The 12142-nt window shown below is 40.4% G+C and overlaps 1 long non-coding RNA gene across 4 annotated transcripts; it reads right to left on the reverse strand.

Moving 5' to 3' along the window:
* Positions 1–1488: 1488 nt before the first annotated feature.
* Positions 1489–12120, reverse strand: LOC121030015 (uncharacterized). Of its 4 annotated transcripts, none has more exons than XR_005790031.1 (5): positions 12006–12120; positions 11687–11737; positions 7215–7386; positions 5684–7051; positions 1489–4254 (listed from the first exon to the last, which is right to left on the reverse strand). It is a non-coding gene; the product is annotated as an uncharacterized LOC121030015 (long non-coding RNA). The 4 variants fall into 4 exon arrangements; XR_005790034.1 differs by having other exon boundaries at positions 5684–5818; positions 6922–7386; XR_005790032.1 differs by having other exon boundaries at positions 5684–6317; positions 6922–7386.
* Between the last annotated feature and the right edge of the window lie 22 nt (positions 12121–12142).

Below are 12142 nucleotides of genomic sequence, written 5' to 3' on the forward strand. Positions count from 1 at the left end.
AGAGTTTCTTAATTATAATTGCTTTGTAGTCATATTTATTAATCACTTTCATTATAACTTCTGGGCCCTAATTTATTAGATCAAATTTATTTAGCATGATATCCACTCCTCACGTAAACATCTTCCAAAAGTATGTATCAACACAATCCTTCACCTTATCTAAAATTATCCTCTTGCTTATGCTATGCTAAATTACACACCCCTCTCATACTTCAGAATATTTAGAAATAACCTCCTCGAAGATAAATTCCACTTTGCACTAGCCAGTAATCATCCTGTTAATGCATGTCAATGTCTTCAGGAAAGGTTTTGGGACAAGAACTGAATGTTCATCTTATTCCCCCAGTGAGTTAGCTAGAGCTGAGCAGTGCTGATGAACAACTTCCTGGATCTCCAAACCGTGTCACAATGCCTTGTTAAGGAACAACTGATGTGATAACAGTAATAACAGTGCTAAGGGAAGAATGAGGAGGACAGGTAACATTTACTGATCATGACTCACCTTCCATTTTTATATGTGTTATCTTATTTGATCCTCAAAATGAAGACAGTATAATTATTACCTCTGTTTTAAAGATGAAGAAACTGATTCTTCAGGAGAAGAAATCTTGCTTGAAGTCACAGAACTCTTGAGGGTTATAGCCAGGATATGTTTAGTTATGACTGACCCCAGAGCTGAGCTCTTAACCATAGCAGTACACTGACATTGTATAGTCTCTGCAATATCTGTACTACCTGGTTACCCACACTCTGCTTCACCACCTGAGGCACCAAAATCCACAGTCCTCTACTCTAGACAGAAAGCTCCTTAATGGCTGGGAGCTCTTCTTATGGCCAATCAGGTCTTATCTATCCTTATAACCCCAATGTTTGGCAGGGTGCATGGTACCCTGGAGGCATTCAATAAATGTTTGTCAAGTTTAACTGAAGTGCATTACTGAAGGAAGTGAGCCCCAGAGAAGTTAATGGATTTGCCCAACATTCCACAACTAAGCATCAGAGTTGGGACTGAACCACAGGTTTTGGATTCCTGGCTCTCTTCCCCCTCCTCCACCCCATACAATATTCAATCACAAACTTCCAAGCATGTGTCTTAAGATTGTGGTGCAGGAAAGAATGATCCTTCCTCTAGCTCCTCAGGTACTTTCCTTTAGGTCTTAGGGTATAAGTGAGAGAAGACGGGAAGAGATTTTGGGGGCGTGGTGGTCGTGATGGTGGTGGCATGTGTGGTTGCCCTTGGGAGAAGAATTCCTTCATTTGTAGATCTCTTAGTTATTGGCATTCTGAAAAAATGTAGGCTGTAGGGAAATTCCAGGGCCTCAGGGATTTAGGACACTGGCTGGGGGTTACATTTCGTTTCCAAAAGCAAATCCTAGAAAATGGTTCTGAAGACCATTTAAATGAAGAGGAAACTATCCATTGAGTTTGCACTTAGGTTATGGGATTGAGAGAAGAGTGCTAAGTCAAATGATAAACTGGATTCTCTAGTCTAACTTATTATGTTTATTTAGGAAGATTTATCAGGCAAATAAAAAAACAACGAAGAAGGACATTTTATAAGAGCATCTTTCATAAAGTAGATAATGTGGGTATGGGCAAGGTAATACAGTGTCTGATACTATGTAAGCATGTAGTAAATGTTAACTAGATCCTGCAACCTCCACTTATTAGCTGGTTTCTTATCTGTAACTGTTTCCTCTGTGCCTCAGTTTCCTTATCTGTCAAATGAGAGCAATAGTACCTTCCTCAAAGAGATATTATGAGAATTAAATAGATTAACATATTTAAAGTGTTATTATAATACATACATTTACTTGTTTTTTCTTTACCCTTCAACGGTGTTTCTAAGATTCGTTCATGTTGTTACTGCAGCTATATTTTACTGTGTGTGTGTGTTAAATATTCCTCTGGTGAATATACCACTATTTATCCACTATTTATCCATTCTCCTGTCAGTGGATAGGGTTATTTGCAGCTTTGTGCTTTTTGTTATGTTTGGTCGACAAAATGTGAAAGACTCTCAATGGATGGAGCTGCTGATCCCTGGGGTATGTGAATATTGGGTTTACAAAACCCCACAATGTTTCACAAAGCAATTGTATCATTTACATGCCCACCATAAGAATACCTAGTCCAACATCTGATATTGTTAAATTTCTTCATTTTTGCCATTTTCAAGGGTGTGCAAGGTTATTTCATTGTAGTTCTAATTTGCATTTCCCTACTAATGAGGATGAGCATCTTTTAATATGTTTCTTGGTCATCCATGTTTTCTCTCTTGTGAGATGCCTATTTATGCCTTCTGCCTGGTTCTTCTAGTCTGTCTTCTGGGAAGTGGTCACATGAAATCCTTGCTATTCCTGCCTTACAAATAATAAACATTAGTCAGCCTGCTAATCCTATCTACTTCTGATGAGGAGGACAAATAATTAATATGATGTAATCAGAGGTTCTCAGGCCCTTACAAAGGTATTGTCTCAAAAGTCTCCCTGAAGCAGGCAGTATCTAGGGAAGGAGTGAAAAAAGAGGATGTTTGTTGGATTACATTTTGCTTTGCAGATTTGGGCATGTATTGGTACTTATTAATCTGGTTACGTGATTTTTTTTAAGAAACATCATAAAGCAGTTTATTAAACATTTATTGAGTACTTATGAGATAGGTACTATTCTAAGCATGTTACATATATTCTCAATTAATATTCACAATAATTTATGATGGTCAGGAGGTAAGATACTACTATTTCCCAATTGAGGAAATGGAAGCCCTGAAAAATTAATGACTTGTCCAAGGTAGAATTATTACATGGTGGAAAAAGTCTTCAAATGATAGAAACAGGCTTCCCTAGCCCATGCCTTTAACCACTCAGATAACCAGAGAAGAGAGCGAGTTGGTTGGGAGTATAGCAAAGATGGAGGGAGGGCACGGTGGGTACCCAGAAGCCACAGTCGGAGAACTTATGGGCCTTTGGGGTCTATGCTGGGCAAGGATGAAAGTGAAGATGGGAGGGCAACTCAAAGAATTGAAGAAAGATCAAGAACAGAAATTACTAAGAAGTCAGGAAAGTGTCAAAGTTGCAGAGGTGTGAAGGGTCACTAGAGTTCTGGTTTTCAGAGCATGTGAGTAAACATAAAATTAGGATTTTGCCACAGGAATGAGTTGAGTTAAAGAGGAATGGAGGCAAAGGGCAATGGAATCCAGGTGCTTGAGGAGCTGTGAATCATGGGCATGAAGGCTGTCTGAGATTACAGTGGGAGTCTGGCAGCATTTGTGTGGGCCAGGTGCTGAAGCTTTCAGTGAATCTGGGGGAGTGACCTTGAGCTGGTGGATGATGATGATTACACTTCATGCTACAGCATGAGACTCAAAAGGGGGCATAAAGTGGGGAGTTTCATACAGGTAAGAATGGAATCACCTGGAACTGGCAGCTAGAAGCTAGGAGAATATCAACACTGCATCCACATACCTCTCAGCATGTTGAAAGGCAGGGGAAAAAGCAGATTTTGTTTGTCAGGGCTCAAGGGAAGTGATGTCTTTGGGGGAAAAGCCAGGTTTCACTTGAGGCAAGAAAGTGAAGGTATGGCTCTGTGAGGATGTTGAGGCTGTAGAGAGTGCTTACGATGAAACTGTGGCTTCTGCAGTGGAAAGAGTTTCAAAGAGGTCAGCGGTGGAAAGAAGCTGGGGGAAAGAAGCATAGGCAATTTATGTACGAGTAAAGAGTTTGAGGGTAAGTAATAAGAACAGGAATGAATGGTGTAGATGAGTTATTTGGCCTTGAAGTTATAAAGAAATGCAAGTGTGGATCTGACTAAAAATTGACACTAACTTCAAGATGGTGGGGTGTGCTAATTTACATAGTAGCTGTCTTCTGTCCATTGGGGGCAACAGAAAGTACCTCTGTCCTACTGAAGGGGTGGAGGATAACTCCCTCTATCAACCACCAATTAAATTGATCCTGAGTAGGTTGGTTCATCTTCCTGGGTCCCATTTTATCCACTTCTAAACTAGGGACAATAATATCTACCTCTCTGCATTGTCAGAGAATCAAATTAATGTACATACAAGAAAGTGCTTTAGAAAATTATAAAATGCTAGACAAAGGTAAGTTAGTACTACTGATTAGGGTGTTGGTTATATCAAACTTTGTTTATGCTGAATTCTTTATCAAAAATACAAAGTCCAAGTGTAACCTTGTTCCTGATAAAGTAAGAATTACTTCCAACAATTTGTTTGAAGACGTGGCTTTCAGGAAAGCACTATGGGGGAAAAAAAAGCAGAAATGTTTGCATTACACCTCTACACAAATAAACAAAATAATTCATCAGGGGAATGGCTAAAATCAAAGTTGTTGTAAGAAGGGATTTTTTTTTTCTTTTGTCATCCTTTCCACTACAAATGACTTACACAGTTTCCATTTAAGAACAACAATTCAGGACTTTCCTTCAAGCACTTTAGCAAAGCTCAAACAGCCACAAGTTGGGACTCTGGGCCACTTGCCAATATTTATTCAAAGAGAGTTTTAAGTAAGGCAGCCCAGTAACCAGAAACTGGAAATTCCTCTCCTTTCCCACAGATAAGCACTCCTCCCTCCCCTTCCTTTGCCTGACATGTCACTCATTCCAACAGATGGAGGCCAGTTCACATCTAATATTTAGTACCAGGCAATAGCCATTTTAGCCTGAAATATTTCCTTTTATACTGCTTTTCTTAGGGAAGGAGAAATGTGTTCATGCTTGTTTTCCTCTTACCTTCAGAAAAATCAAATTTTCTTAGGGCACCTGGGTGGCTCAGTCAGTTGAGTGTCTGATTTTGGCTCAGTCATGATCTTGTGGGTCCTGGGTTCAAGCCCCGCATCAGGCTTTGCACTGACAGCATGGAGCCTGCTTTGGATTCTCTGTGTCCCTCTCTCTCTGCCCCTCAGTCACTCACACTCATGCTCTCTCTAGCTTTCAAAAATAAATATTTTTTAAAAATTAAAAGAAAATAAAAATCAAATATTCTTGAGACACTGGTGAAATAGCAAAAAGGTATCTCCATTTACAAAATAGAAGCCAGGGAAGGTCTTTGTATTTATGTTTAGGAAATTTCTATTTAGGATGTGGAGAAGGGTGTCTACTGTGGAGACACAGTGTGAGATTAAGATAAATCCACCCACACACTTTCCCTATCTCAGTGAAAAGGGAAGAGACACACTATACTGTATCCGACATATAGTTGTACCAGTTCTATAGTCCATCTCTGCCAAAAATACGAAAATTTGCCTGAAAATGTCCTGTACTTTCTGATAACGGGGTTGAGCAACTCAAAAATTTATGGAATGAGATGTTTATTTATTAAACAGAATGATTAAAGGGAATGAAGTTCATCTGGAATCCTGAATTTTAAAAAAATCTGTAAGGATATTTTCCTTGTGGTAAATGTAATATATTTTCATTGTTGAAGATGTAAAAAATACACATAAACAAAATCAAGGAAAAACATCAAACCATAACTTATCCATCCAGAGATCACAGTGCAGATATATTGGTATATATCCTTTTCGCATTTTCTTACAAATCCATATGTCTATATAACAGGGACTCATACTAGACGTAACATCGTGTAACCTACTGAGCATATGCATGTGTCAAAGTACTGTGGTGCAGAGCACAGGTTCCCATCAAGCTGCTTGAGTTGGGGTCTCACCTCTGTCATTGATTAATGGGATGACACTGGGCAAGTTTCTTAATCATTCTGCCTATGGGATTGGAGGTTTTGAGCAGAGGAGTCACAGAATCTAGAAGTGGAAGGATCAGAATGCCATCAGCCGAGGTCAGAGGTCTGTGAATAAGAGGTTTATAGTAGGGTTATCAGCAGCAGTTCAATCTATTGGACACCCAAATGGAAATACCAAGTATGCAGTTGGATTGTGATGTGAAGAAAAGGATGAATAAAGTTAGAAATGTGGGAGTCATGGCATATAGATGTTTCAAGCTTTGAGACTGGATAAGATCAAGGAAGTGAATGCAGATAGAGAAGAAGAGCAAGGAGTAAAATCTGGAGCACTCCAAGACCTGGGGTTTAGAGAAGATGTACAAGGAAAGAAACTTTTAAATGTAATAAAGGTGGAGTTAATTGATCGGGAAAGGGTGGTGGGTTGATGTAGCTTCCTCAGATGGTGAGGAATGGAGACACCTGAGTAGATGCACTTAAATGATGTGTATTTGAGTTGGCAACAGCCACTCTGCTCCTGTCCTCAGAACTCCAGCATCTCTGCTTCTCTGCTCTTTACCAGTGTAGCTATGTCTTTGGCATTCTTTCAGTACCTTCTTTTTTCTTCCTGTGAATAATTTGTTTGGTCTGTTCACATTTGCTCCCTTTACTTCATTTACTACCATTCTCTCTTAAACCCACTAGAATGAGGCTTCTTCCCCAACCCCAGCAGTAAAACTGCTTTTCTCAGCTTTACAACAACTTCCACTCAACTGCCAGTCCTCTTTGTATCCTATCAGCAGGCTTTGACAGAGCTCATCACCCCCTCTTATCCGAGATCATCTTTGCTTTACCTCCAGCACACCACTTACTCCAGGGCCACTCTTTCTCAGTCATGGTTCATTATTTCTCACTTTTCTGATTTCTAAATTGCCAGAGTACCCCTGGCTCAGTCCTCTGAACTTTACTTATACTTACTCCTTTGGTGATCTCTTCTAACTTCAGGAATGTAAATATTACATGCTAAAGATTCTAAAATTCATATATGCAGCCTGGATTTCTCTCCTGACCTTCAGATTCATACATCCAACTACCTAGTGACATTGCCACTTAAATGTCAAATAGGCATCTGCAGTGTACTGTATTATTATTTGAAATATTTTTTGCCTTCTGCTTTTTACAGTCCTAGAATTATACTTAATCTTGATGTCAGAGTTGGCCAGGTGACTTACTTTGATCAATGACATATGAGTAGAAGTGACTTGTGCCAGCCTGAGAAGAAGCCTTAAGGGCCATGATGTGGCTCCACTGTGCTCTTTCTTCCCTCTGTTCTAAAATCGGAACCATCTCTGCTCCTTCAGCCTGGGTCATGGGATGAAGTCAACACAGCCAGAGTCAACATGCAGCAGACACACAGGTGAGCAAGAAATAAACTTTTTTGTTTTAAGGCACTAAGATTTTTGGAGTTGTTTACTGCAACAAACTTACTCTAAAGAGCCTGATATAGCAACTCAAATTCATATACCCAGAACTGAATTCCAAGGCTTCCTTGCTCCCAAACCTGCTCTTGCAGAGTTCTCCATTTCATTAAATATCAGCTTCGACCTTCCAGTTCTTGGACTAAGAACCTGGGAGTTGTCCTTAATTACACTTGGTATCTATACTCCACATGCAGATCCTGAGGATACTTCAATGCACTAAAAACAGACAAAAATGATAAAAATTCCTGAGAATTTTTGAGATTACATTCAAAGAGGATGAAACAGACAATAATAATATATAATAATATTAAATATTTAAATATTTAAATATAAATATCTAGAAGGTAATGGGCAGGATGGAAATGACAGAAAAAGGGAAAGGGAGAATTAGGGGGTGAGAATGAGGGGTAGGTTGCCAAGGTGGTCAGAATTGACTTCATTAGGGAAGAAACATTTGAGCAAAGACTTGAAAGAGGTGAGAGGAGAAATCTGCACTGCCAGTAGTAGAAAGGAGTGTGTTCTGGGCAGAGGGACAACCATTGTGTCTAGATGTGGGTGCATGCCTGGCTGGCATAAGTAACAACAAGGAGTCCAGTGTGGCTGGAGTAGAGTAAGCAATGGAAATGGTGGTGGTAGCTGATGTCAGAATGTGAGGAGGTGGGCAGGTGGCTTATTATGTTGAGACTTATGGATCCTCATAAGTAAGTACTTTGGCTTTTACTCTCAGTGGGATATAGAACCATTGAAGGATGTGGAACAGAGGAGTGACACGATCTGTTTCACATTTTAAAAGAGTCACTCTGGCTGTTGTGTTAAGACTACACAGTAAAGGGGGCAGGAAGAAGGTTCAAAGTAGGGAGACCATATAGGTTATTGAATAATTTACATAAGAGGTGATGGTAGCTCAGCCAAGGTTGACAGTAGTGATGACATCAGATTCTGGATGTACTTTAAATTTCCTGATGGATTGGATATGGAGTTAAAGGGAAGCATCAGATATGATGTCAAAATTTTTGTCCTCAGTAGATGGCAGAATGGAGTTTTCCCTCAAGTAAGATGGTAGCAGATTTGGGAAGGAAGGAGCTTTCCCCATAGCCTAGTTTCAGACATGTTTATAATATATGTTATACATGTGCATAAGGTAGTTGAATAGGCAGTTGGCTACCCAAGTCTGGAGTTGAGGGAAGAGGTCTGTACTAGAGATTTAAATTTGGGAGTCACTGGCATACATGTGTTCACAACCACAGACGCGAGATTACCAAGGGGGTGAGCGTAGCCAAAAAGAAGAACCTTAGTAAATATGTACAGCTTTTTGTATGTCAGGGGGAGAGAAAGGAGGGGAGGGGAAAATGGGGGAGAGGAAACGATGTTACACAAGTCTAATTCAGTTTCTATGTTAAATAGGAGCACTGAACCTTCTATATTTAAATGCAAGTAAACCATATGATCCCTTACCATCACTACCTATTTATTGGTAATGACTTTTAACATTTATTGAGAGTTTTGTGCCAGGCTTCCAGGCTTTAGTTCTCAAAATAATGTTTGCATTAAACATTATTATTATCCTCATTTTATAGATGAAGAAAGCCTTGACACAGAAAGATAAATAACTTAGCCTACATCTTCACAGATGGTAAGTTGTAGAATTTTCTGACTCCAGAGCATGATTGAAGCAAGGCTGCTACTAGCCCATATGGTGCCCTTGTGAAATCAGAAAACACTCCATTTCCACAAGTAAAATGTAGTTATTGTCACAAAACCCAAATGGCTGATTCCCAGGGGGGCTAACCAGAGCACCAACTGGTAGCAGCTCTGTGTGCACACAACTGCCTATGCTTTTGCGTGATCCCACACCAAGACTCCAGACAAGTTTTAAATAGTTTGTGTTGCTTCTCCCACTTCCATGGCAGACACCTCTATCAAGCTCAAAGTTGGAGAATGGGAAGGGAGTCTTCAAAATTGCCAGGTAGGGGAGGGACCAATCACAGGTGTCACTAAGACAGGACAGGTGCACCTTGTGCAGGTATGTGCCAGTGTGCAGGTGAATGGTTTCCTGAGTGTGTGTGTGGTCATATGCGCCCAATGTGGGTTTAAAAAAAATTTTTTTTTTAATGTTTTTATTTATTTGTTTATTTATTTTAAATTTTTTTTCAACGTTTATTTATTTTTGGGACAGAGAGAGACAGAGCATGAACGGGGGAGGGGCAGAGAGAGAGGGAGACACAGAATCGGAAACAGGCTCCAGGCTCTGAGCCATCAGCCCAGAGCCCGACGCGGGGCTCGAACTCACGGACCGCGAGATCGTAACCTGGCTGAAGTCAGACGCTTAACCGACTGCGCCACCCAGGCGCCCCACTGTTTTTATTTATTTTTGAAGGAGAGAGAGAGAGACAGAGTACGAGTTGGGGAAGGAGCAGATGGAGAGGGAGACACAGAATTTGAAGCAGGCTCCAGTCTAAGCTGTCAGCACAGAGGCCTATGCGGGGCTCGAACCCACGAACTGTGAGATCATGACCTGAGCCGAAGCCAGATGCTCAACCGACTGAGCCACCCAGGCGCCCCCCCAATGTGGGTTTTTGTAGGAGCCAGCTCTCCACTGCTCTGGAACTCTTAGGCCTGCCTGTGATTTTAGGGGATATTTATCTATGATGCAAATTAACACATTTGCATTTATGGTACGCTTGTACAGTGTGCAATCTGAACACTTCCATGCAGCAACCTTATTCCTAGACACTTTTATTCATCAGACAATTGTTAAGTGTCTACCTACAAGCAAAGGGCTATAGGAGGCACTACAGTAGATTCAGACACTTTATCAAGGAACATAATTTCTAGTAAGAAAAAAGATATCTACATAAATAGTATACAATAAAAAGTGTTCAGTTCTACAAGAGAAGTATTGAAAAACTGCTATGTGAATTCACAAGAGGAAGTACTTATTTTCAGTTTGGTTAATTAAAAAAAAAAAATGTCATGAAGGAGGTAGTGTAGCAGGATTCTCGCACAGGCAGTCGTGACACTAAGGCTTTTCTTTCCAGGAAGCAACTTTATTCCTGCCAGCACCACTCAGTTGGGTTTGTACCCAAAGAACTGAGCCCCGAATGCCATGTGGCATAGCTTTTTATATATTTTTTACTTCTTGGTTTCCCGTATATGGTAACACACAAACATGCAGCCTGATTAAGTGGTCTCATGTTACAAAGTTGTGAGGCATGCTGTCACGTAGGCATATATACAGCCAGGTTGCCTTGAGGGTTTTTTTTTTTTTTTTCCTTCCCTTAGAGAGGGGACCACAGTAGCTACCACAGTAGCATTTGAGGAAGGGATTGGAAAGGGGATGTGCAGAGATGGAAACAAAGACTATCTCAGAGGGAAAAGTGTGGATAAAAACAAAGTGATGTGAAAGTGTATATCAAAGTGTATATTACAGTGCATGAAAATAGTGGATACTTAAGGCAAAGTAGTGCATCGATTCTGAACTTTGCCTTGGACTCCCGAGAGAGGCTAGGAAGCTATTATAGTGGTCCCCCAAACCATTGGAAAACTGCAAAAGGAATGAAAAATATCTTGAACACATGTGTACAACTACTTAAAAATATATAATTTTTTTTAAGTTTACTTATTTTTGAGAGAGAGAGAGAGTGAGCAGGAGAAAAGCAGAGAGAGAGAGAGGGGGAGAGAGAATCCCAAGCAGGCTCTGTAGAGCCCCATGGGGGTCTTGAACCCACCAACCGTGATTTTCTGACGTGAGCTGAAATCAAGATTCAGAGGCTTAACTGACTGAGCCACCCAGGTACCCCTAAATGTCTTCAAATAATACAACAGAAATCATTCAAAAACGACTGCATTCACCATAGGGCTTTGTTATTACGTATTTTCTAAGCCAACAAATAACAAGGTTACTATAACAAGCTAGTCTAAGAAATTTTTCAGTGTGAATAAAGGAGTTCTGTGTTCAAAAGGTTGGTGGGGGCACCTGGGTGGCTCAGTTGGTTCAGCATCCAGCTTCAGATCATGTCATGGTCTCTCCGATCGTGAATTCAAGCCCCACGTCAGGCTCTGTGCTGACAGCTCAGAGTCAGGAGACTGCTTCAGATTCTGTATCTCCCTCTCTCTCTCCGCCCCTTCCCAGCTCACTCTCTTTCTCTCTCAAAAATAAATAAACATTAAAAAATTAAAAATAAATTCTGGTGGATTCCTGAGTTAGACCAACTTTTATCTTAGTGGTCTAAACCAACCTTGTTTATTTTAACAATTAGAGAAATATATGGCACATTTTAGACGTTCAGTAAATGCCAAGTATTACAAAATGAAAAGCTTAGGTCAAATCAGAGTCCATCCTGAGTATCAAATTAACAAAGTGGGGCTTTTTTGGGGGGGGGCGCGATAATTACTGAGTAACAGGAGAATGGAGGAGGGAAACTAATTAGAGGGTTACTGTAGCATGAAAGCATGAAGCAGGAGCAATGAATTTCTGGACTATTACAGACTATAAACTACAAGACTCCACATTTACCTGTGTATTGAGGAATGTGAAATAAAAGCCGCTATTTTGATCTAGCTGGTGCTGTAAACAACAAAAAAGTAGACAGAGATATGAAGTTCAGTTTTGGATATTCTGAGCTTTAGCAAACCATCGTGGCTGAAAATGCACACACGAAAGAAAAGATCAAACATAATCTATGTTGAAAAGCAAGCTCTAGAAATTGTGCTCATTCGTTTAAAACGTACGAAATTTTTAACACTTTTTTCTTTCTCTCTCTCTTTTTTTTTTCTTTTTTTCTTCAAAATAAAGCGAACTTCCACCTTCGGAAAAGAAAGTCCAACGTACCCACCAAGTTCCTTTTGGCCAGACGTGAGGGCGCGCAGGTGACGTCATCGCGACGGTGCGCGCTCCTGCGTCTCGAAGGACGTGTTGCGTCTTTACCAATGAGACGCAGGGGGCGGGGCGACTCCCGTAGCCACCAACGGC

The sequence above is a fragment of the Herpailurus yagouaroundi genome, unplaced genomic scaffold (genome assembly GCF_014898765.1).
Source record: "Herpailurus yagouaroundi ecotype Mexico unplaced genomic scaffold, PumYag 139, whole genome shotgun sequence".
Lineage (NCBI taxonomy): Eukaryota > Metazoa > Chordata > Mammalia > Carnivora > Felidae > Herpailurus > Herpailurus yagouaroundi.